We start from the raw sequence: 22387 nt of genomic DNA on the forward strand, positions 1-22387 counted from the left end.
TCGGGTGGAGTCCTGAGTACGAAGGACATCTGCACATCATGAGCATGGTTAGAGGCGGATCAGGAACAACTCTCTACGGAACTACACAGGGTAAATTCCAGGATGATCTCTACGCCTCGGCCGACGAGTTCCTCTTCTCGCATTGTATCAAAAGCAGATTAAAAACCCATTGCCTATCATGTGTTCATCTGCAAATTGGAAAGGCTATTCAATTACCTTGGGTTAGTCTGATTATGCCGTTCCGTTGGCCGTCTTTGCATTTAATTTTTAAAATTAGGTACATCTGGAGAAGTCTTTTATTATCTCTTTTTAAAATAGCATTCCTAGGCGCCTGGGTGGGTCAGTCCATTGAACATTTGCCTTCGGCTCAGGTCATGATCCTGGGGTCCTGGGATCAAGCCCCGCATCGGGCTCCTTGGTCAGCGGGGAGTCTGCTTCTCCCTCTGCCTGCCGTGCTCTCTCTCTCTCTCTCTCTCTGTCAAATAAATAAAATCTTAAAAAAAAAAAATAGCATCCCTCTGGGATGAGGGAGTCCTGGAGATTGGTGGCAGCACAACCATGTGCGTGTACTTAACACGACTGACCCGTGTGCTTAAAAATGGTCAAGAAAGGGCGCCTGGGTGGCTCAGTTGGTTGAGCGACTGCCTTCGGCTCAGGTCATGGTCCCGGGGTCCTGGGATCGAGCCCCGCGTCGGGCTCCCTGCTCTGCGGGGAGCCTGCTTCTCCCTCTCCCACTCCCCCTGCTTGTGTTCCCTCTCTCGCTGTGTCTCTCTCTGTCAAATAAATAAATAAAATCTTTAAAAAAAAATGGTCAAGAAGGCAAATTTTATGTTATTTTACCACAATTCGAAAATTTTTAAATAATAACATTCCCCTGATTATAAAAAGAAAAGCATAAAGGGAAGAAAAACTTTGCACACAGTTCTGCCATGCTGAGACAGTTGAACTGTGCTGGGGCATGTTTTGCTTGCCCTTCGCTGTGCACTCGTACATACAGCCGTAGCCGTGGACACGTGACAGACTTAAGCCTGAGCACTCCGCTGAAGGGGTAATCAGGCCCTTGTCTTCAGTTTACAGAGTCTGGCTGTCAGGAGGATGTCATTTTTAAAGGTCTCATTTCATAAAATTTGGTGGTCACACCGTATTAAATATTACTTTATACTATTCAAATTATGAAGCAGACCGCTGGGTCTAACCCAGTAAACGATAAATATTACATGTAGCTTGGAGAGCACGTTTAACATACCCAAAGCCCTTGGGGCGCCTGGGTGGCTCAGTCGTTAAGCATCTGCCTTCAGCTCAGGTCATGGTCCCAGGGTCCTGGGATCGAGTCCCACATCGGGCTCTCTGCTCAGCGGGGAGCCTGCTTCTCCCTCTCCCTCTGCTGCTCCCCCTGCTTGTGCTCTCTCTCTCTTTCTCTCTCTGTCAAATAATTAAATAAAATAAAATCTTAAAAAAGAAAAGAAAAAAAGAAAGTTACAAAAAAAAAAAAAAACCCACAAAAACACAAACAAACATACCCAAAGCCGTCAGAGATCGTAGTGATATTCGGATAAAAGATAGTACAATCTCGGGCGCCTGGGTGGCTCAGTTGGTTAAGCGACTGCCTTCGGCTCAGGTCATGATCCTGGAGTCCCTGGATGGAGTCCCGCATTGGGCTCCGTGCTCGGCAGGGAGTCTGCTTCTCCCTCTGACCCTAACCCCTCTCATGTGCTCTCTCTCAAATAAATAAATAAAATCTTAAAAAAAAAAAAAAAGATAGTAAATCTCATGAGACTTATTCACTAGCAGTCAGATTCTTTTAAAAAAAAAACCGAGTATACAACACTTGAGTACCGGGAGGCTGTAGGGGTTCCAGAGCTGTTTGCCTGCCGGTCGGGGACTCAGCTGCCGCTTTGAGGAGTCAGGTGAGCAGGTGAATGAAAGGAACACGTTTTCCCATTCTTAAGATCTGTCCTTGTTCGTGGACTTGATTCTGGCCTTTCACTTTTATCATGTCTGGCAATTGAGGATTGGTTTGGGGGGAGGATCCCCAAATACAAATTTACGTGCTCACTACCCGTATTTGAAGATGCTAGAATTGGGATGTAAAATCAATATAGTTTATTCTTTTCCAGAATGTAAGAATGATTGCAGAAATAATTTTCCACTAGTGGAAAAAATATACTTACTCATTCGGGATTTTCCCTAGTGTCCCCCCCCTCCCAAGGGGCTGTATATAGCACTGCATGCTGAAATAACAACAGAATTTCTCTTCAAAATAGAGACCTGGTGTTAGTGGTTCAAGAAAGAGTCTGTGCCACTCTCCCACTTCCCCTGCTTGTGTTCCCTCTCTCGCTATGTCTCTCTCTGTCAAATAAATAAAATCTTTAAAAAAAAAAAAAAAGAAAGAGTCTGCGATCCTTCCTGCTCTCGGGACACGTGTCCATAGATGGGGCTGTCTTATCGCTCTGCCTACCCACTTACTCAATCTGACAAATGGGCAATTAAAGAAAACGTCTATTTCCCACTGGGCATAAACTGTAGACTGCATTTGACTTATGCATTAGGTTCGCATGCATCTGCGGCGACTGGGCAAGGGCCCCTCATGTTAAGGTATCTGTGTGATATGACAGGAAAAGCCATAAAGTCAACATAAACACTCATCCATTACCTGTTTATAAGATGGTAAAAGCAAGTATAGAGGGCCTGTAAGCTCCGAGGACTTAGAGCATCTCCAGCATTTAGTTCGTTGACCTGACTTACATGGAGGGAGGTGTACCTACTCCCCTCAACAAAGCAAAGTCATTTTTTAATTTTTCTGAGAACTAGGAGGCAGAAACAGAAGTAGAACACGGAATACGTTGCCTAGATAAAACAAACACAAGTAATAAAAGGTCTATTCAAAACAAAAAATATAAAGAGACTGTTTTTTAAATAAGCCACCGAGACCAAATGTGAGAAGATCGAGTTGTATTTACAAATATATTTCGTTGAATAGTTAAGTGCATAGAATAAGGTCAAATTTTATTTCCATTCCAACAGCACTGCAACAGGTTAGTTTGGATTGTGGTTGATTGCTGTGTCACCAGATTTCCCCCAGCGCTTAGAGAATCAAGCAGGATCTTCATGCACCTTAGTATGGCACCAGAAATTCTGTAACCATCAGTAATACCTCATTCTCTTCTCCAATTTGAATTACATTCTGAATTGACTCATAAGACCATCAGATCCTGTGCGTTATTTCCAGTTTGGTCCTTAACACAAATGCACAGCAGTTGAAATAATATAAACCAGCTCCTTAGTCATCTACACCAGAAATAACCTTGGTGGAATGATTATAACACACTGTTCTAGATGCTTCGTGATACTCATTGTAGGTTAGTTAAAATCATCTTATAACATGTTCCTCATTTGTGGGTTTGGGATAATCCTGTTTCATAGTGTTTCTGCATGTGTTCTCAGCCCAGTATTTAATTAGATAAGGCACATTTGGTGGCAAATAATTTATGAAGTGTCGTTTTCAGGGACACTTGGGTAGCTCAGTTGGTTAAGTGTCTGCCTTCAGCTCAGGTCATGATCCTACGGTCCTGGGATCAAGCCCCGTGTCGGGCTCCCTGCTCAGCAGGTAGCCTGCTTCTCCCTCTCCCTCTGCTGCTCCCCCTGCTTATGTTCTCTCTCTTTCTTTCTCTCTCTGTCTCTGACAGATAAATAAATAAAATCTTTTTTTTTTAAGTGTCATTTTTCAGTCTTAAAATTATCTTCAGTGGACTTGGAGAACGCATAGGATGACAATAGGTGCTCTGGGATCTGTGGAACAAATTTATCCACCGTTCTTTGAATATAATATCGTTTATTATTCCTTCTTTAAAATAATAAGCATTCGGTGCATTGATTTCTTACACCCAGTGCAAGTTCTTTGACTTCCCATCCTCACAACACAATACAGTCACTCTCTCCTGCCTGGTTTGCAGATTATGAAATTAGGGATGCAGTCAAAACCCACTTGTTGATGCCTGTTAGGAGCCAGGCATACGCTATCCCGGCCAGATCTCTGCTAGCTCTGCAAAGGAGGCGTTTTCATCTCTATTGTGCAGGTTAAGAATCAAGATGTAGAAAAATTATGTAATCTGCTCGAGACTTTGCCACTCATAACTAGTAGAGACATGGTGCACATGGACACCTACCTTTGAGACCCAGTACCGAACAACAGTCCCCACACTAAGAGCAGCAATCATTCATTGGCAACCAGCCAGAGGGGAGAACCCCACATTGGCACGCACCTCGGAGAGGGATGTGCTGGACCCCCAGCCAGCATGTGGCAGAGCCGGGACTTGCAACCGGGACCGCTGCAGGCCTTACGAAGGGCATGAGCTTTGAGGTCAAATACACCTTATTCTCATCCACACAACTTGCTTTCTTCATTTTTTTCTATGCTTTGGGCACCTGTTTCGACTTTGACATCCGTCTTAGAAGTCTTACCTGAAAGAAGTAACACCTGATGAATAATACCCTTTTGAGATTTTTGTCAATACTTGGCTTCTGAATTCTGTGATGTTACTTGCATTAAAACACTCGCCCAATGCAACCAGGTCACCTCCCCTTCTTTTTTTATCTTTGTTTTCTTTTTTTTAAGTAGGCTCCACACCCAACATGGGGCTTGAACTCATGACCCTGAGATCAAGAGTCTCCTGCTCTACCCACTGAGCCAGCCAGGTGCCCCAAGTCACCTCGCCTTCCTAAGGCAGGAAACTATAATGAAAGAGAAGGCTGATGCTGGCTTGATTCACACGTGCTCCCCAAGACATGGCGTCCCCTTCCTCAGATCCTTAGTCATGCATCCCAGCTTTCAAAGATTTATGCTTGGCCGAGTATATTGCTGGACTGAGATCCTTGCCTGTGAACTAAGCTGTGGTTTTTTGCATGGTCAGGAGGCGTATCTGGTATTGTCATCTGTTTTAAACTTTTAGTTATTTCCGGTTTCTCTTGACTCATCAGACAACGCATGTATTTCTCCGTGTCCATGATACATAAGGATGTGCTTAACATTTTTTTTAGCTTATCCTCAAAAGTGAAGCCCAATATGGTGCTACTCGGGCTTTTGGATGAGACTGAGTCTTCAGTCATCAGAGTTTATCCACTGATAAAATCCCAGGATTGATTGATTGATTGATTGATTGATTTATTAAAGATTTTATTGATTTATTTGACAGAGAGAGACACAGCGAGAGAGGGAACACAAGCAGGGGGAGTGGGAGAGGGAGAAGGAGAAGCAGGCTTCCTGCCGAACAGGGAGCCTGATGCGGGGCTCGATCCCAGGACCCTGGGATCATGACCTGAGCCGAAAGCAGACGCTTAATGACTGAGCCACCCAGGCGCCCCAAAATCCCAGGATTTAAAAAGCATATCACCCTTGGCCATATTGTTGTTAATCAGATTTATAAAACTGGATTTGTCTGTCACCATAATCACAGAGAACTAGCTGGCTGGATTTTCACCAAATTTGGACAGTATGTTCGAGATGGTGTGACTTGAAGTTGAGGCTATGTGGGCGTATGATGGTAATGTCTTGAGCTCTGGCTAAATGCTGGTGCAAGTGCTTTATGTTAGTCAACTCGCATATCCCTCACGGCCCCACAAGGTAGGTCCTGTGGGACCCCTGTCGTACAGATGGGGACACCGCGGCACAGTCAGCTCCACGGGCATGTGGCCTACGCAGTTGCCCTGTGCTTATGAGGGCCCCTTCCTGCTTTAAAGCTCTATCTATTGTCATCTTGAAATTCTTCATTTTTGAGCAAGGGGCCCGTGTTTTCATTTCGCTCTGGGCCTGGCAAGTGGGGCAGCCGGTGCTGGGATCCGTACCACGTTCGAGTGAGAGAACCAGGATTAGGCCCCGGTGGTCTGCTCCAGAGCCTGCACTCCTTACCCATGCTGACCTGCCTCCCAGAGAGTAAGTTCTAGTCCAAGAGGGGCCGCCTTGCTATGATGCCTCTGGATTTCTCCTCCAGAGAGCTACTTTGCACACACTCTGTTCAAGGTGATGATTGTTTGGGTGCAGCTGTGGGGAGAGGTCACTGACAACGGCTCATGACTCCAAGGAGGCATCAGCTAGGCTCTAATGTGTCCTTTTAAAGAAGAACCCAGGGAGGGCGCCTGGGTGGCTCAGTCGTTAAGCGTCTGCCTTCGGCTCAGGTCATGATCCTGGGGTCCTGGGATCGAGCCCCGCATCGGGCTCCCTGCTCGGTGGGAAGCCTGCTTCTCCCTCCCCCACTCCCCCTGCTTGTGTTCCCTCTCTAGCTGTCTCTCTCTGTCAAATAAATAAATAAAATCTTTAAAAAAAAAAAAAAAAAGAAGAAGAACCTGGGGAGAGTGATGCCTGGCGGCATGCTTTTGGGCCTGGTGCCTCCCAAACAGTGGCACAAGGCTGCCCGGAGACCAGCACTCTAATTTCTCTTACTTTGGCCCCTTTACAAGTATAAGACTGTTGCTGTTCTTATGAATGCCCATGGAAACTACACAGAAGGAGAAGAATAAAAATATAATTACTGGTTCACCTATTTTCTGAGTAATACTGATAATTCGGGTGACTCTCCTCAGGTGAAATTTGGGAATAATTTCATTTTCACAAGTGAATTCACAATAGCAGGACCAGACCTGGAGCTTCTGGATGCTTGTCCTCCTCCTCCTCCCCTGCTTGTCTGCATCTCCTGCCTCAGGCACGCTCGCAGATGTCAGACCAAGGACGAAGTTTGGGAGAAAAATGGCAAGTCTCAGCAACCTGCCTCTTCACATTCCAGATACCTCAAGTGGATCGCTCTTCCTTCTACTCTGAATAATTGTTCTGCTTTGGAAATCTAAACTGCTGCACGCCTCCTGAGCCTCCTTGCCGCCCTGTTCTCCTGGCCGCTCCCGAGCCTGTGTTGCCTCGTTTGCAAAGAGCCCTCACTACCAACCCAACAGCAGACACCCAGACACTGTGACCAGTAGCTGGTGTCGGTTCCAGGAGGGAGAGGGGAGGGAGGTCTCGAGTTGCTAAGGATCATGAAGCTTTTTTTTTTTTTTTAAGATTTATTTATTTACTTGGGGGGTGGGAGGGACAGAGGCAGAGAATCTTTCAAGCAGATTCCCTGCTGAGCGAGGAGCCAGACACGGGGCTCGATCACATAACCCATGAGATCATGACCTGAGCCGAAACCAAGAGTCAGACACCCAACCAACTGAGCCACCCAGGCGCCCTGACCAAGTTAAGTTTTTTAAAAATAAATCTTGTAATTGTTTAAAAAAAACAAAAACAAAAAAACAACCCTTAGCACTATTTAGGGTCACTCCAGGAATACAGTGCGAATTTTCAAGTTGCGTTCTTTTCAGGAGAGTCTAAAACTGCAGAGAATACTGAGACTAAGCCTCAGATTTTAAAAGCCAAGCAATAAAAAGGTGCTGGCTAAGGCCTTCGATAAATAAGCAGGTAACCTCAAGAAGCTTTGGAGTGATATTTATAGCCACACTGTGTGGCTTTTGTGATCTTGTCAACATTCCTTTATTGGCTTTCTTTTGCTTCCATAAAGACTTCATTGCTATATTTAAAGGCTTCTTTTTTTTTCTTTTTAAAGATTTTATTTATTTATTTGACAGAGAGAGACACAGCGAGAGAGGGAACACAAGCAGGGGGAGTGGGAAAGGGAGAAGCAGGCTCCCTGCAGAGCAGGGAGCCGGATGCGAGGCTCGATCCCAGGACTCTGGGATCATGACCTGAGCCGAAGGCAGACGCTTAACAACTGAGCCACCCAGGCACCCCATTTAAAGGCTTCCTTTGATGAATGCCTCTATTTTTAATTATTGCTCTTCTTGAAAAACTCACTTTCAAATGAAATGGGAGCGTGGGGACTCTGGCTCGAAGGCACTGGTTATCTCTGAAGATGAGGCTGCCAGTTTGTTTGAAAGTTAATATACAGAAATCCCAGATACTTGCCCTCACAAGAAGAGTACTTGCTCATGGAAGATGGGTTCCAAAAAGAGATTAAGTAAAAGCCTCTAGGTGGACTAATGGGCCCTCCTGCATCCCTGCTTGGCTTCCAGAATGTTGGCAGCAGGGTTTTTCTCATGTGCACCCAGCCACGCAGAGAAGGAGGATTTCTCTTTAGAGAAAAGATCTGCAGACCCTGAAACTTTCAGCTTGCCACTTCCATTTCACTATGGAGAAGCCCACCCGTCTCCGACTCCCATCCTCACGTACAGACCTCCTAACCTAGCTTCTTAGGGTCTTCCTATTAAATATGCAGCCAAAGAAAACCAGGCATTTGAGGAAACTATTATGAAAGACAGAGACAAATGCAAACAGAAAAAAAGAAAGTCTGAAAAAGCAAAAAAGGGAGCAAAGGATACTGCAGCCATGAAGTAAGAGCAGGAGGCTCTAAAGATTGAAAAGGGGTATTCCAAGACCAAGAGTTCTGGGAAAGCAAAACTATGCAACCAAATACACATATATATCTATACACACATGCACTGGAAGATAAAATTGAGGGGCACCTGGGTGACTCAGTCAGTTAAGTGTCTGCCTTCAGCTCAGGTCATGATCCAAGGGTCCTGGGATCAAGCCCCACATCGGGCTCCCTGCTCAGTGGGGAGTCTGCCTCTCCCTCTGCCCCTCCCCCTACTTGTGCACTTTTTCTCTCTCCGTCAAATAAATACATAAAATCTTTTAAAAAATAAAAAGAAGATAAAATTGAGCATATCTCCTGGAAAGTAAACCCAAAAGGCAAAGACAGAAATTGCTTTAAAGAAGGAAGAAAGGAAGAAGGAAGGAGGAAGGAAGGAAACTAAGTAGGAAGGAAGGCGGGAGGGAGGAAGGAAGAATGGGAGGGCATGTGGGCATCAGTCTAGGAGGCTCAACCTCTTGATCCTACGAGTCCAGAGAGGAAGAACAAGGAAGACAGGAGAAGAATCAGGAGAACAAGTGAAGGGCATGAGTTCCCAGACTGATGCCCAGCACAAAACAAAAAGAAAGGGGGGAAAAAAAACAGGAAAAAAAAAAGACCTACACCAAGACACAGCATCATGAAATTTCAAACCAGCAGGGATAAAGAAATGAGTTAAAGCTTCCAGAGAGGAGGCGGAAACAGAGTTTACTTAAAAGGAGGGAGAGACTGGAAATCAGAACGGAGTCAGACTTCAGAACAGCAGAAGCTAAAAGGCCACGAACGGGGTAGGCTTTCAAAATGGAGGGCAGATGATTTCAAAGTTGGGACTTTGGCAGGATGTGAAATTGAGAGCCATTCTCAGACATGCAAGGTCTCAAATAAATCACCCCCATGTACCTTTCCTGGGGAAGTTCCTGGAGCATCTGGTCCCTCACGATAAGGGCAGAAATTAAGACCCGGGCATTAGGAAAGATGCCCAGACTGTTGGGGGAGGGAGAGGCCACCACGTGGCGGGTCTGGATGGCCTCTCAGGCCTAGAGAGCCTGGGACAGCGTCTCCAAGCAAAGAACAAAACCCGCAGATCACCTTATGTATCTGATCACGTTGAGAGAAGAGTTCTGGCTTTGGCCGAGTTTGGGGATGATTTCGTGATAGACACATTGAAAATTTAACTCCCAGAAAGCATTAAATTGGATAGAAAGGAAGGTGGATCATAACACAGGATGCAGCTTGACTGCGGTGCACAAGATTCGCAGAGTCATGACAATGTTAAGCCTTGAATGTTGACACAACACAAAGGGCAGGTAACTGAGTGTGGACGGTGGGCGCGGGAGTGGTGGGGGTGCAGCTGAGTGGTCACCTTGACCTTCTGCACAGGAAGCGGGGTCAACACCACAGTAGCTGAAAATGCCTCGCCCTGGAAAATACATACAATGAAAAGCATTTAGGCAAGAAGTTAATGTCTTTTTTTTTTTTTTTCCCAATAAGCAAACTTCATAGGAGTTTGAAAAAAATGATGCGTTATGTGAGTGGGATAAAAAGGACGGGACTCGTTGGTTCATAAAAGGTGCTGTGAATTTGGATGGTAGCTATGCTGGGTGTTACGGTGATGATTAAGAGTTTCCCTTTCAATAATCAAAGTGACTCCCTCAATAAAAATAGAAAGAAATGCCTACCTAACACAATCTAAGGCCTTTAACTCCGGAGAAGAGGATGAAACGGGTATTTCCTTTAATTTTTATGAGTGCAGGAGTTATTTCTGAGTTAGGTTGGGCTGTTGTGCAGTCAGCCTGCTGTTCTCAAATGTATTGGGTGTCAGGACCCTTTTCCATTCGTGATCAGTGAGGACCCATTGGGCTTTTTTATTTGTGTGGGTCTCATCAATTGACAGTTACCATATTAAAAATTAAAACTGAGGGTGCCTGGGTGGCTCAGGTCTGCCTTCGGCTCAGGTTATGATCCCGGGGTCCTGGGATCGAGTCCCACATCGGGTTCCCTGCTTGGCAGGGAGCTTGTTTCTCCCTCTTCCTCTGCCCCTCCCCCCTGCTTGCGCTCTCTCACTCTCTCTGTCTCAAATAAAGTCTTTGAAAAAAAATTAAAACAGAGAAATTTGAAAATATGTTTATCTAAAATATCAATAATAAACTCACGACATATAACCATAGGCATATTTTTATTCAAAACAGTTGGAAGAGAGGCATTGTTTTGCATGATGGCAAATCTTGTCAAGACCTGGGTGAAAGAACAGTGGGACTCTCCTGTCTACTTCTGCATTCATTCTGTTGCCATATATATGTTGTTTGGGATGAAGTATGTGAAGAAATTTCAGCCTCAAACAGATAAATGGCTGGAAAAGGGAGGAGTATTTTATTTTATTTTTTAAATAATTTTTATTTATTTATTTGAGAGAGAGAGAGAGCACCAGCGGGGTGAGGGACAGAGGGAGAAGCAGACTCCACCCTGAGCAGGGAGCCCGACATGGGGCTCAGTCCCAGGACTCCAGGATCATGACTCGAGCCCAAGGCAGATGCCCAACTGACTGAGCCACCTACGTGCCCCAAGCGAGGAGTATTTTAATAGCCTCTTAGAAAATTGTGGATAGTCTTCTGGACAAGTAGTAGTTTCTTATAACGTTAGTTGCAATGTGGAATCTGAAGCCATATTAATAAATCTTCACAGCCTACATAACAGGATCTATTCTATTACATTAAAATCTACCCATCTCTCCTGCACTGTGAGTGGATCTTTACCCCATGCATGATTTTGTAATATCATGCATTGGTCATTTGGAAAATACTGGGTCACTGACTAATGCAGATCTTCCAAATGTTGACCCATTTCATTACACAGTATTCAAAAAGCAAAATCAGGGGCGCCTGGGTGGCTCAGTCGTTAAGCGTCTGCCTTCGGCTCAGGTCATGATCCCAGGGTCCTGGGATCGAGCCCCACATCGGGCTCCCTGCTCAGCGGGAAGCCTGCTTCTCCCTCTCCCACTCCCCCTGCTTGTGTTCCTTCTCTCTCGCTGTGTCTCTCTCTGTCAAATAAATAAATAAAACCTTTAAAAAAAAAAAAAAAAGCAAAATCACCTTTGTTAATAACACCACCCATCTCCTTCCGAGAAGTCTCTAAGTATTGGGAAGCTGTCAAGCTCATTATGACAGACCCAGCTTTTCCAAAATTCTAACTTCTGCTTGAAAACATTGCATCGTTGGCAACAAATATGGTCAGTTGTTTGCCTTGAAGTGACAGGCTCCCTTTGTTCATTTTGGAAAAAATGTCTGCCAAATACCCAAGTCTGAGAAACTACAGTTTGTTGGTTTTTCAATGTCTCATTTAAAAGGCAGCTCAACCACACGCATGTTTTTCTTCAAGAATACCATCGTATTGCGGCTTGAAACACGAGTATTTTCTGTGTACTTCTTGTTTTTTCACACAGAATATTAAAATGACACGTACTAAAGGGTTGAGATTTAATAAAATGAATAAAATTTTTTTCAAGAGAGGGAGAGAGGTGGGGTGGGGAGGGGCACAGGGAGAAGGAGAGAGAGAATCTGAAGCAGGCTCCATGCCCAGCACAGAGCCCGACACAGGGCTCGATCTCACCACCCTGAGATCATGACCTGAGCTGAAATCAAGAGTGGGACCCTTAACTGACTGAGCCACCCAGGCGCCCCTAAAATGAATACATTTTACTGCACCCTCAAGGATGCTCTTAAGTGAAACTGGCTTATTTCCCGCGCAGTGGAAGGTTAGTGTTATTTGCCGCCAGCTCGGTGTGAGATGAGGTTCTGGAGTTTTCCAGGGCACAGACTTCGATGGGGCACGGGCAGTGGTGGGGAAACAGCAGATATTGCCTTCATGTTATCATGAGACGTTTTGTTTTGGTTTTTTGTTTTTTTTTTTTCATGAGACGTTTTGACCTAGACTCCCTGGAAAGGTTGCAGGGACCCCAGGAGTCCTCTGACCATGCTTTGAGAACCACCAGTATAACTCAGAGGTGTTTCGCTGCTGTTGCAAGGTGTTCCTGCGACCCATACATCTCTCAGAATTCCACTGACAGAGACAGGGACTGAGGAGTTGCATAGGATTTAGGACCAGAACCTTGTCCCCCATTTGGACCTAATCTTAACACACAAGCCACTCCCTGGAGGGAAAGGGTTCTTAACCACCCGCGTTTCAGCAGGAAAATAATAAGCCATTACCATTTTCCTTTAAAATTATTCATGTTTGATAAAAGGAGAAATGCTAAGTCGCCTTTATTCTTTGCCACTCCCATATTTGTGTGTGTGTGTGTGTGTGTCCACGCGTGTGCACAGGTTTTCTCCCAGATATGTAGACTCTATACCTGAATATACCTTTAAAAAGTGCCAACTGACATGTCTGAAGAGTTTGGTCCAGATTCATTTTCCCTCTATTGTGCCTTAGAAAATGAATGAGTTGAAATCATTTTTCCCTCAGGCCGAACTTAGTCCTTATAGACACCGGCTACTCTGTGTTGAAGGGAAACTTGATGATGTTTAGTGACAAACAACACTTCCTGTGACTCATGTCCCACACGTATGACTAAATCTTCCAACCCAGGGTTCTTCAGGAGTTATACACCGTCTCCCTTTATTATCCACTTTATGACTAAAAACTACAGTAAGAAAAAATCTTGACCCACGACTCACACACATGTACATATAACTAAGACAGCTTTCTTGAAACAATGATCCCCCTCAATGCAAATTGATATGTCTATGATATTTCATTTTTTTAAGATTTTATTTATTTATTTGTCAGAGAGAGAGAGAGCACAAGCACAAGCAGGGGTAGTGGTAGGCAGAGGGAGAAGCAGGCCTCCGGCTGAGCAGGGAGCCCGATGCGGGACTCGATCCCAGGACCCTGGGATCATGAGCTGAGCCGGAGGCAGACGCTTAACCAAGCCACCCAGGCGTCCCAATGATATTTCATTTTAAACCACGCCACTCCTGACCCATTAAACTACTTTCATTACCCATGAGTGGGTCACACTCTGCAGCTTTTGAACCACTGGTTTAGACTTGGTTTCTTACAGGCTGGTTTTTCATGTTCCACTTGTAGTAGATGTGCTTGTGCTGAGTGACAAGGAGCTGCTTCTTGTCAAACGTGTCTCTTCTCTTTCTGTCTCTTGACTTCTCTTCTTGCTTTCTTGAGAGGACCCTGTCTTCTCATTGAAAGTATCCCCCTTTGCCCGTGTGGATGCCAACCCTGGAGTTCTGGCTCTCGGTGCTGACTTCTCTCATTCTCCTAGAGCAGTTTTCCCAAAGTGTAGGATGAATACCCCTAGGGTATGCAAGATGATTTTAGGTGATATAAGGAAGAACATTTTAATAGCTACATATTTGTGTATCCGGAAAAAAATATATCTAGACCATCCATACCTACAATTTCCTGGAATTGTTGCCTAAAGACTAATTTTTTTAAAGTCAGTTTTGAATAATTGTGCAGGTTGTGTGGAAATATGATGAAATGGCACCTGACTGGAGTTTGGGAAGCAGAACTGATGAATCCAGGCCCTGTTATTCTCACCCAACACGGCATACACCGCCCACTCCACTCACATAATCATCGCGACCCTAGTTACCTACCAAGGGTACTTCTTAGACGGCCAATCAACATTGGAAATTTTGCTGGTTTACCCCAGCATTTCTCCTTTCTTCTTACCTCAACTAGCTCATCCTGTCAATTTCCCTGATATCCTAGTGTCTTCTATTTCCTGATCCACTGAAATATCAAGTCCAAACTCTTTTTTTTTAATCTCTGCAATACTTCTCAGAGTAGCTTGCTTGATTTTTACATTCATTGTAAAAACATCGTAAACATTCTTGCTGGTTCCAGGCTCTCCCATATCCATCCCTTTCCACTCAACACCGGCATTACGATCTTCTGATATTGTCCAAACAGTCTGAGAAGATTACATTCGCCCCTCGAGTCCTACCTCATGAAATCTAATTCTATCCCCTTGGCTCCCAGGGGTCCCCACTGATCTGTCCCTAATTTCTCTACAAGAACACTCCGCTCTCGGATAAAGGCCATTCACCTGTTGTGTCCTGCCAGTGTCTTCACCTTTAGAGCTTTTCCTCTGCTGTGGCCACCACCTGAAGTGCTCCCCCACCCCTCACTTCCTTCCAATCTGCCTCAATACGTCTCCTAAAGGAAGCCTTACCTCTCAAAGTGTTCCTTAGCATTTGCATACACTATGCTGTTGCTAGAGTTGGTTGTTTTTGTATGTGTGTGTGTGTTTTCTTTTTACTTAAACTGCTTTGTCATTTTTTTAAGATTTATTTATTTAGAGAGAGAGAGTTTGTGCACAAGATGGGGGAGCAGCAGAGAGAGAGAGAACAGGGGTAGGGGGCAGATGGGGGCAGAGGCAATGGGAGAGAGAGAATCTCAAGCAGACTCCCCGCTGAGCACGGATCCCAATGAGAGGCTCAGTCTCACGACCCTGAGATCATGACCTGAGTGGAAATCAAGAGTCGGACACTTAATGGACTGAGCCGCCCAGGCACCCCTCCTTTGTAATTTTGACAGAAATACAGTTTTCATAATTAGGCTAAAACCTCTGCCCAATTAGCGTATCACCTCCTGAGGGCAGGGCCTAGATCTAATATAATTCCCAAATATCATGTAGGATGTTTTGGCTGTAAAGTAACAGAAATGGTACAGGTCTGCTCGGTGACATCACCAAGGACCCAAGCTCTTTCTCGGCACTGGCTTCAGCTGAAGGCTGGTCCTCAGTAGCAGGCAGCGTCCTGTGCTCTCCGTGGCAAGCTGCGGTGGGGCGAGGTTGTGCATGCCTGCGTGCGGGCACCAGCTCTCTTCAGCCGTAAGCCCTTCCTTTTACTCCGGGACAGTAAGAAAGACTGTCACCATCGTGACTCATGTAAGGAAAGGGTATATACGGTGACAAAATTCGGGCCTTATTCTAGGAAAGAAGGTGGTAGAAGAATGGATGCTATGTAGACAGTCAGTAGTATCCAGCACAACATAGCACAATGTGCCACACTCTGAGGGGTACACAGTGCTAATACGGGGTATGCAGCTGAGCCTAAAGTGGGGTACATGTGCGTATATATGCATGCCCATATACACACATGTATTCTTATTTATGTAATCCATAATTATATCACATTCATACATAATTCATAATTACATATATAACATGCTGCAGAGTATGAGAAATACTATCTCTTCTGAATCAAGGACTAAATCAAATGACACATTGAGCTAAGAATCAGAATGTACGTATAACACACAAAACACATAAGAATAAATAGAATGAAAAAAAAAAAGAATAGATAGAATGATACCATGTCACGGAACTACAGCGTAAAGAACTAAAGGTAAGAGGCACTAGATGACATGACTGCTTGCGTGGAAAATCCTAAATAACCAGCAAAACAGCCACTAGAACTCACAAGTAAATTTATTAAGGTCACAGGGTACAAAGCTAATATACAAAAATCAGTGATATCTTTATGATATGCTAGCAGCAAACAATTGGGAAATGAAATCTGAAAAACAAGTTCATTTCCAAAAGCATCAAAAAAACCCCTAAGATACTAAGGAATAAATTTAGTAAAAGATATGTAGGACCTCTACACTGAAACCCACAAAAGATGACTGAGAGAGATCAAAGACACAAAGGAACAGAAGGACCCACCATGGTCCTGAATTGGAAGGCCTGACATTGTTAAGAGGTAAATTCTTGCCAAATTGACTGACAGATCAAACGCAATCCCAACCAAAATTTCAGTAGGCTTCTTGTTATTCTGAAGTGTATGTGGAAATGCAGAGGACTTAGAGGAGCCAAAGCGATTTTTTAAACGAAGAACAAAGTTGGAGAATGCTCATTATGTGATTTCAAGTCTTACCACAGAGCTACAATAATCAAGAAAGGGCGGTCATGACAAAAGTATAGATATACATCATTGAGCAGAATGGAGAGGCCGGACTTAGATGCCCGATGTATGGTAGGTTGATTTTAGATAAATGCTGAAGCTATCTTTTATTTTCATTGGGGAACATAAAGTCTTCTTAATAAACAATATGGAACAACTAGATATCAGCATGGGGCGGGGGGTAATGAACCTAAGCTCTTACCACACATCATAATAAAAAAATTAAACCAAAATAGATCAGAGGCCTAAATACAAAAGTCAAAATTTAAGAATTCTAGAAGGAAATATTGAAGAACATCTTCACAGTCTTGTGGGGGGCGGGCAAAAATTTCTTAGGATGCAAAATGCATGAATCATAAAAGGATAAATTGGATCTTATTAAAATTTTAAAATTTTGCTCTCTGAAAGACATGGTTAGGAATGTGAAAAAGCATAGCACAGAATGGGATAAAATGTTCACAATACATGTATCCGACAAAGGGTCAGACCTGAAGGCTCCACTGGGGAAGGATCCATTTCCAAGCTCATGTGGTTGATGGCAAGATTCAGTTCCTTGCAGACTGTTGGAGAGAAGACCCCAGTTACTTGCCACATGGGCCTTTCCAACATGGTAGTTTGCTTCATCAAAGCCAGCGAGGGACAGAGTCTGAGAGTAAGACAGAAATCACAGTTTCATGTAGCCTAAACATGGAAGCAATATCCCATCACCTTTGCTTGTTCTGTTGGTCAGAAGCAAGTCATTATATCTAACTTACATTCAGGGAGCAGGAATTACACAAGAACATGAGTCCCAGGAGGTGGGGATCATCAGGGGCCATCTTAGAGTCTCCTGCCACATTCATATAACTCAACGTGGACAAAAGAAGTCTGATCAAAAAGTGGGCAAAAGATGTGTACAGTCACTTCACTAAAGAAGATACATGAATGTCCAATAAACACATAAAAAGATATCATCAGGCCTCAAGGAGATGTAAATTAAAACCACAAGGAGAAACCATTACCCACCCACTAGAATAACTAAAGAAAAAGAAAGAAAGAAAAACAAAAGGACCATACCAAGTTTTGATGAGGATATGCAACAACTGGAGTTCTCATATGGTGAAGGGTAAAATGATCCAGCCAATATGCAAAACTGGCTGTTTCTCATGTTAAACGTATACCTCCCATATGACCCAGACGTTCTACCCTTTGCTATTTATCCAAGAGGAATGAAGTTGTGTCCACACAAAGATTTGACTGTTTGTTTATAGCAGCTTTATTCACCATGGTCAAAAATTGGAAACATCCCAAGCTCCATCAACAGGTGAATGCAAAATATGGCGGATCCATGCAATGGGGACACTACTCAGCAGCAAACTGAACAAAGGACTGTTATACTCAACCATGTGAATGAATCTCAAAATCCTTATGCTAAGTGAAGTAATCCAGGTGCAAACAAGTGTTTACCAAATGCTTCCATGTATATAAAATTCTGGGAAATATCTATGGCAGCAAAACCGAGACCACCGGTGGCCCTGAAACGGCAGAAGGAAGGAGGGATGAACCACACAGGGGCAAGAGGAAACGTTCGGGGTGATAAAAATATTTTGTATCTTGATTGTAGTGGTGGTTTTATGTTGGCTGATCAGACTGTGCACTTGAAATGGATCCGGTTTATTGTAGGTAAATTATATCAATAAGAAAGAGACTCTATCTTTCTTAAAATTTTGATTTACAGTTTGCGGTATGCAGATCCTGCATCTGCATTTAGCTGGTCGGCTCTGTGTCCCCCCTCTCCCCACCCCGTTCACATCAATCCTCCTGATAGCTATGTAACACCATAAATAACAGTGAATAAAGATCACTGAATTCCCCAGAGCCAAGGGCAGAAGACGCAACAGAAGCATTAACCAGGCCCCTTTGATTTCAGCTTGACTATTGGACTTCCTTCTGAACACTTTATGTAGAACAGAGCAGAAAAAATGGAAGTAGTCTGTTAATCATTTCTGTAACTTTTCACCAATTTCTGGCCAGAGTTTCTATAAATGAAGGGATTAAAAAGACAAAAACTATTATCAGTGGTCTGTTCTGGAAAGGGCTAACAAGTAGGCCAGTTGTAAGGGAAAGAGTAGAGAACCGTGAAAAAGCCTTCCTGTGACTTTAGATCATTTTTTGTGTTGCTTTATTTTTTTTTAAAGATTTTATTTTTAAGTAATCTCCACACCCACATGGGACTCAAACTCACAACCCCTAGATCAAGAGTCCCAGGCTCCACTGACTGAGCCGGCCAGGAGCCCCCTTTTGTGTTGCTTTATAACAGAAACCCAGCACAAAGTTTATGGCTTGATGCATTAAAAATTGAAAGGTTAATTGAACTTATTGAGCAATACTTATTTTTTTTATTGGCAAAGTATTATGGGATGACAAGAATTATCAAGAGAATAGAATATATTTAGCTCCCAGTAAATCCTGTCAAACACAAACCTAATAATAAAATATTTTGGTTAGCGGAAAATAAAACCAAATTTGGGTCTACTTGTCTAAAAGCAAGAGAAAAACATATTTCAGACCCTGACTCCTGGGTCCACAGAAGTGAAACTTGAAGAGTTACAGACTAACCCTATGTATGTGCAGGGTTCCTCCTTCTTTGATGTGAATTTCTAATCTTACCAGATATTTTAGTGACCCACCTACCATGGTGCCTGGCATGCAGCAGATATTAAATATTTGCTCAATGTCTGTCTTCAAAATCTTAACATTTGTCTACTTTTTGGAAGTTAGAAGATAGTTTAACAGAAAGAATCCAGGCAAAAGGGACTTTTTTTGTTTGTTTAGTTCATTTTCTTCATCTCTTATTTAATCGTCTGAAACAGACTTTCAGCAGACTTTAACTGTAAAATTGGTTACCACTCTGAAAAAAATATTGTGGAATAGATGCTCTCTAAAGGCAATCATACGTAAATGTTAGGAAGGAACCAAGTTTATTTGGTAGCATCTGAAATTGTTATTTGGAAAACTATCCAAATGAATAAAACCTTTTCTCCAAATACACTGATTGAAATTGATCAGAAGAATTAATAGTTATACTGTCAAATAGTTTAAGTTTTTGCGTTTTTATCAAATCTCTACACCACTTTAAAAAAGTCAATTGTTTTCACTTAACAGAAATTAAAGCTATGGGGTGGGGACCAGAACTGGCTGAGCTCCCCACCGATTTCCAAACCAGGATGTGGAGTGCTGTGGACAAGTCTCATCCTCGGAGGGAGTCTATTAAAATAAAAATGTTTCCTGCCACCCCTTCTTACTTAGCACAGGCACTTTGTTTTTTCTTCTAAATGTCAGTTCCATTGCTCAAGGGAAAGCAGCTATAAGCATTGGTAAATAGGAATGAGGTCCAGAAGAAACATGAGTAAATGGAATGAAATCATCTCTGAGCCCCTGAATGCTATCAAAATCAATTGTTTACCTGCCACGTTTTCTGATTTGCTAAGAATGAACAATTCACTTCACTCAATTATTTTTGGAACGCCTACTATGTGCCAGGCACAGGAGATAGAAAGATGATCAGTCTTCAGAGATTACGGGATTTGGGGAAACGGCAAAGTAAATCCCAACCCTGTGTTAAGTCCTCATAGAAAGAAATAGGTGGGTTAAGAGAAGCAGTTAACCAGGTGAGCTGTAGAAGAGGTCAAGAATCAGGAAGTGCTTCCTGGTGAAGGCTGAGCCTTCCTCCTTAAGACTCACTCTTTAAGGAATGGGGAGAACTAGCCAAGTGTCAGAAGTAGGGAGGGAGGCCAGAATGATCAAACCCTTAGTGCTCTGAGCCTAAGCGCGGGGGACGCAGAGAAAATTGGCAAGATAAGATGAAGAAATGAAAGGATCTGACCCCTGCTCTGCGCTAAGGAGCTCACAAGGCATCCCTAAAGGTCCCTAGAGCCATTGAATAGTTCTAAACAGGGGGTAACAGGAACAAGGCTGTATGTTTAAAAGGTCAGTCTGGCTCCAGCACGAGATGAGATGAGACAGGGGAAGCCCAGCTGAGCATTGCAGCAGAGATGGAGACCGGGGGGCGGCCTCTGAGGACAGGAAGACAGGTGGAGAGGACTCAGGGCTACTTTCGAGGGATGAGTTTGAGTTGTCCATAGAAAATTCCAGGACACCACCAGGAAGAAGTCCCGAGCTCAGGCTTGCTGGGAGCTTGTGATTGAGGCTTGGAAGTAGTCCGCGCAGAGGAGGGAGAGTCAAAGCTGGTCCGAGAGCCGAGCAAGTCGCAGAACAGGCAGCTCCTGTCCTGGCACTGGTGGGCGCCCCGTCCTACCTCCTCTTCCACACAGAGGACGCCTTTGTTCAAAGAAGACAGTGGGGGTAGGGGTGGGGAGGTGCGGGAACGGCAGAGCTGCAGGTTTCCACACGCTAAATTATTCAGGAGCTACTTATCCAGTATTTAAGGTTGATTTACTTCTTGCAGAAGCTATTTAAGATAAAATAAAAGGTAAAGTGAACTCATATCCGACCTCAGTGCCTCAAGGAAAGCTTTTTTGGCTGTCATTTCATGAATAGGTTTTCCTGCCCGATGGTCGTTCAGAATACACCTAGGCACAGTTATGTAAGACGAACCTTAATAATTTAGCATTTCTCACCAACCAGCAAGTCATACTGGTAATGGCTCCATGGTTTTCAGGCATCCTGTCCATAAAGTTCAACTCCAGCCTCCTGCTCCCTCCCATCACGCTGGAGGTTGGCCGCCCAGACCCGCTGCAGAAGCCTATAGAATACGGGTAGAAATACTGCGATCTGCACGAGGCCCAGCTAGGAAAACCCGTCTCCTCTCGACTATGATCTGCCAGTTTAGTTCTCAAGAGAGATGAGATGGCATCACACATGCAACCCCTTCTCTGCATGCAGCACGTTGCCCAAACCCTTCTCTTTCCTGGCTTCCCCGTCTCCCTGAAATAGCTCACATGGAGCCTGGCATATAAGTCAGTTGAGAGTTTAAGAAAACATCACCTAAAATATCACCACGACAGGGCAACTGACAGCCCCCAACTTTAAATTATTTGTGCTAACTAATCCATCGCGCATTTGACCCTGTCGACATGTATATGCATGCCTGAAACGCTCGGCAGACCCTCAAATTCCTGAAAATGACCTGGTGTATTACAGAGCAGTTTAATCCCTGAGATGTCTCACCAAGTGAAAGTAAGCTCCGGAAAAAAATTCTGCCTCGCTAACCTATAATACAGGAACGTTTTTATTTCTGTCTTCTCCTGCACACCCATGATCAAGTGGAGTGAAGCCTGAGAAACTCAGAGTAATTTGTTTTAATTTCCATTCTCTCCCAACTTCCACAGCAATGGGTACAGGACTTTTTAGTCTGAGGACCATGTTTGCACGCTCACTGCCTCCAGACACACATATTCCTGTTTATGGCCCATTTCTGCCTCCCAAAAAAACCCCAACTCATCCGGATTATAGGTGAAATTGATGGTGCTCCCAATAAACACCAATTAGGGATTTGTTTTTACAATTATACCAGAATTACTACAAGAAATTAAAACATAGATTTTTCAAAAATAAGGTTGACACTTCCACTATGTACCCCCGTGCTTTTTTTTTTTTTAATTAAGCTTTTTATTTTGAGCTCATTGTAGATTCACATACAGTTAGTTGTAAGAGATGAGTGCCCTCCACCTAGTTTCCCCCAATGGTAACATCTTGCAAAACTAGAGTGCAGGAGAAATTGAAACCCTCACACATTGCTAGTGAAAATTTAAAAAGGTGCAGCTTCTGTGGAAAACAGTTTGGCAGTTTCTCAAAATGTTAAATATAGAGTTACCATATGACCCAGAAATTCCATTCCTGGGTCTATACCCAAGAGAAATGAAAACATATGTCCGCACAGATCCTTGTAGTTGAATGTTTGTAGCAGCAATATTCACAATAGTCAAAACGGGAAGAACACCTAAATACCCATCAACTGATGAATGGATAAGCAAAATGTGGTATATGCATACAATGGAATATTATTCAGCAATAAAAAGAAAGGAAGTGTTGATCCATGTTAGAAAGTGGATGAACCTTGAAAACAGT

The 22387-nt window shown here is 43.7% G+C and overlaps 1 protein-coding gene across 8 annotated transcripts in view; it reads left to right on the forward strand.

Moving 5' to 3' along the window:
- PRKAG2 (protein kinase AMP-activated non-catalytic subunit gamma 2) overlaps nucleotides 1–22387 on the forward strand; it is a 258642-nt gene that overhangs the window by 174481 nt on the left and 61774 nt on the right. The window lies entirely within an intron of this gene.

The sequence above is a fragment of the Mirounga angustirostris genome, unplaced genomic scaffold (assembly GCF_029215605.1).
Source record: "Mirounga angustirostris isolate CCGP_5_RB_7025 unplaced genomic scaffold, mMirAng1.0.hap1 SCAF_12, whole genome shotgun sequence".
In the NCBI taxonomy this organism is placed as follows: Eukaryota; Metazoa; Chordata; class Mammalia; order Carnivora; family Phocidae; genus Mirounga; species Mirounga angustirostris.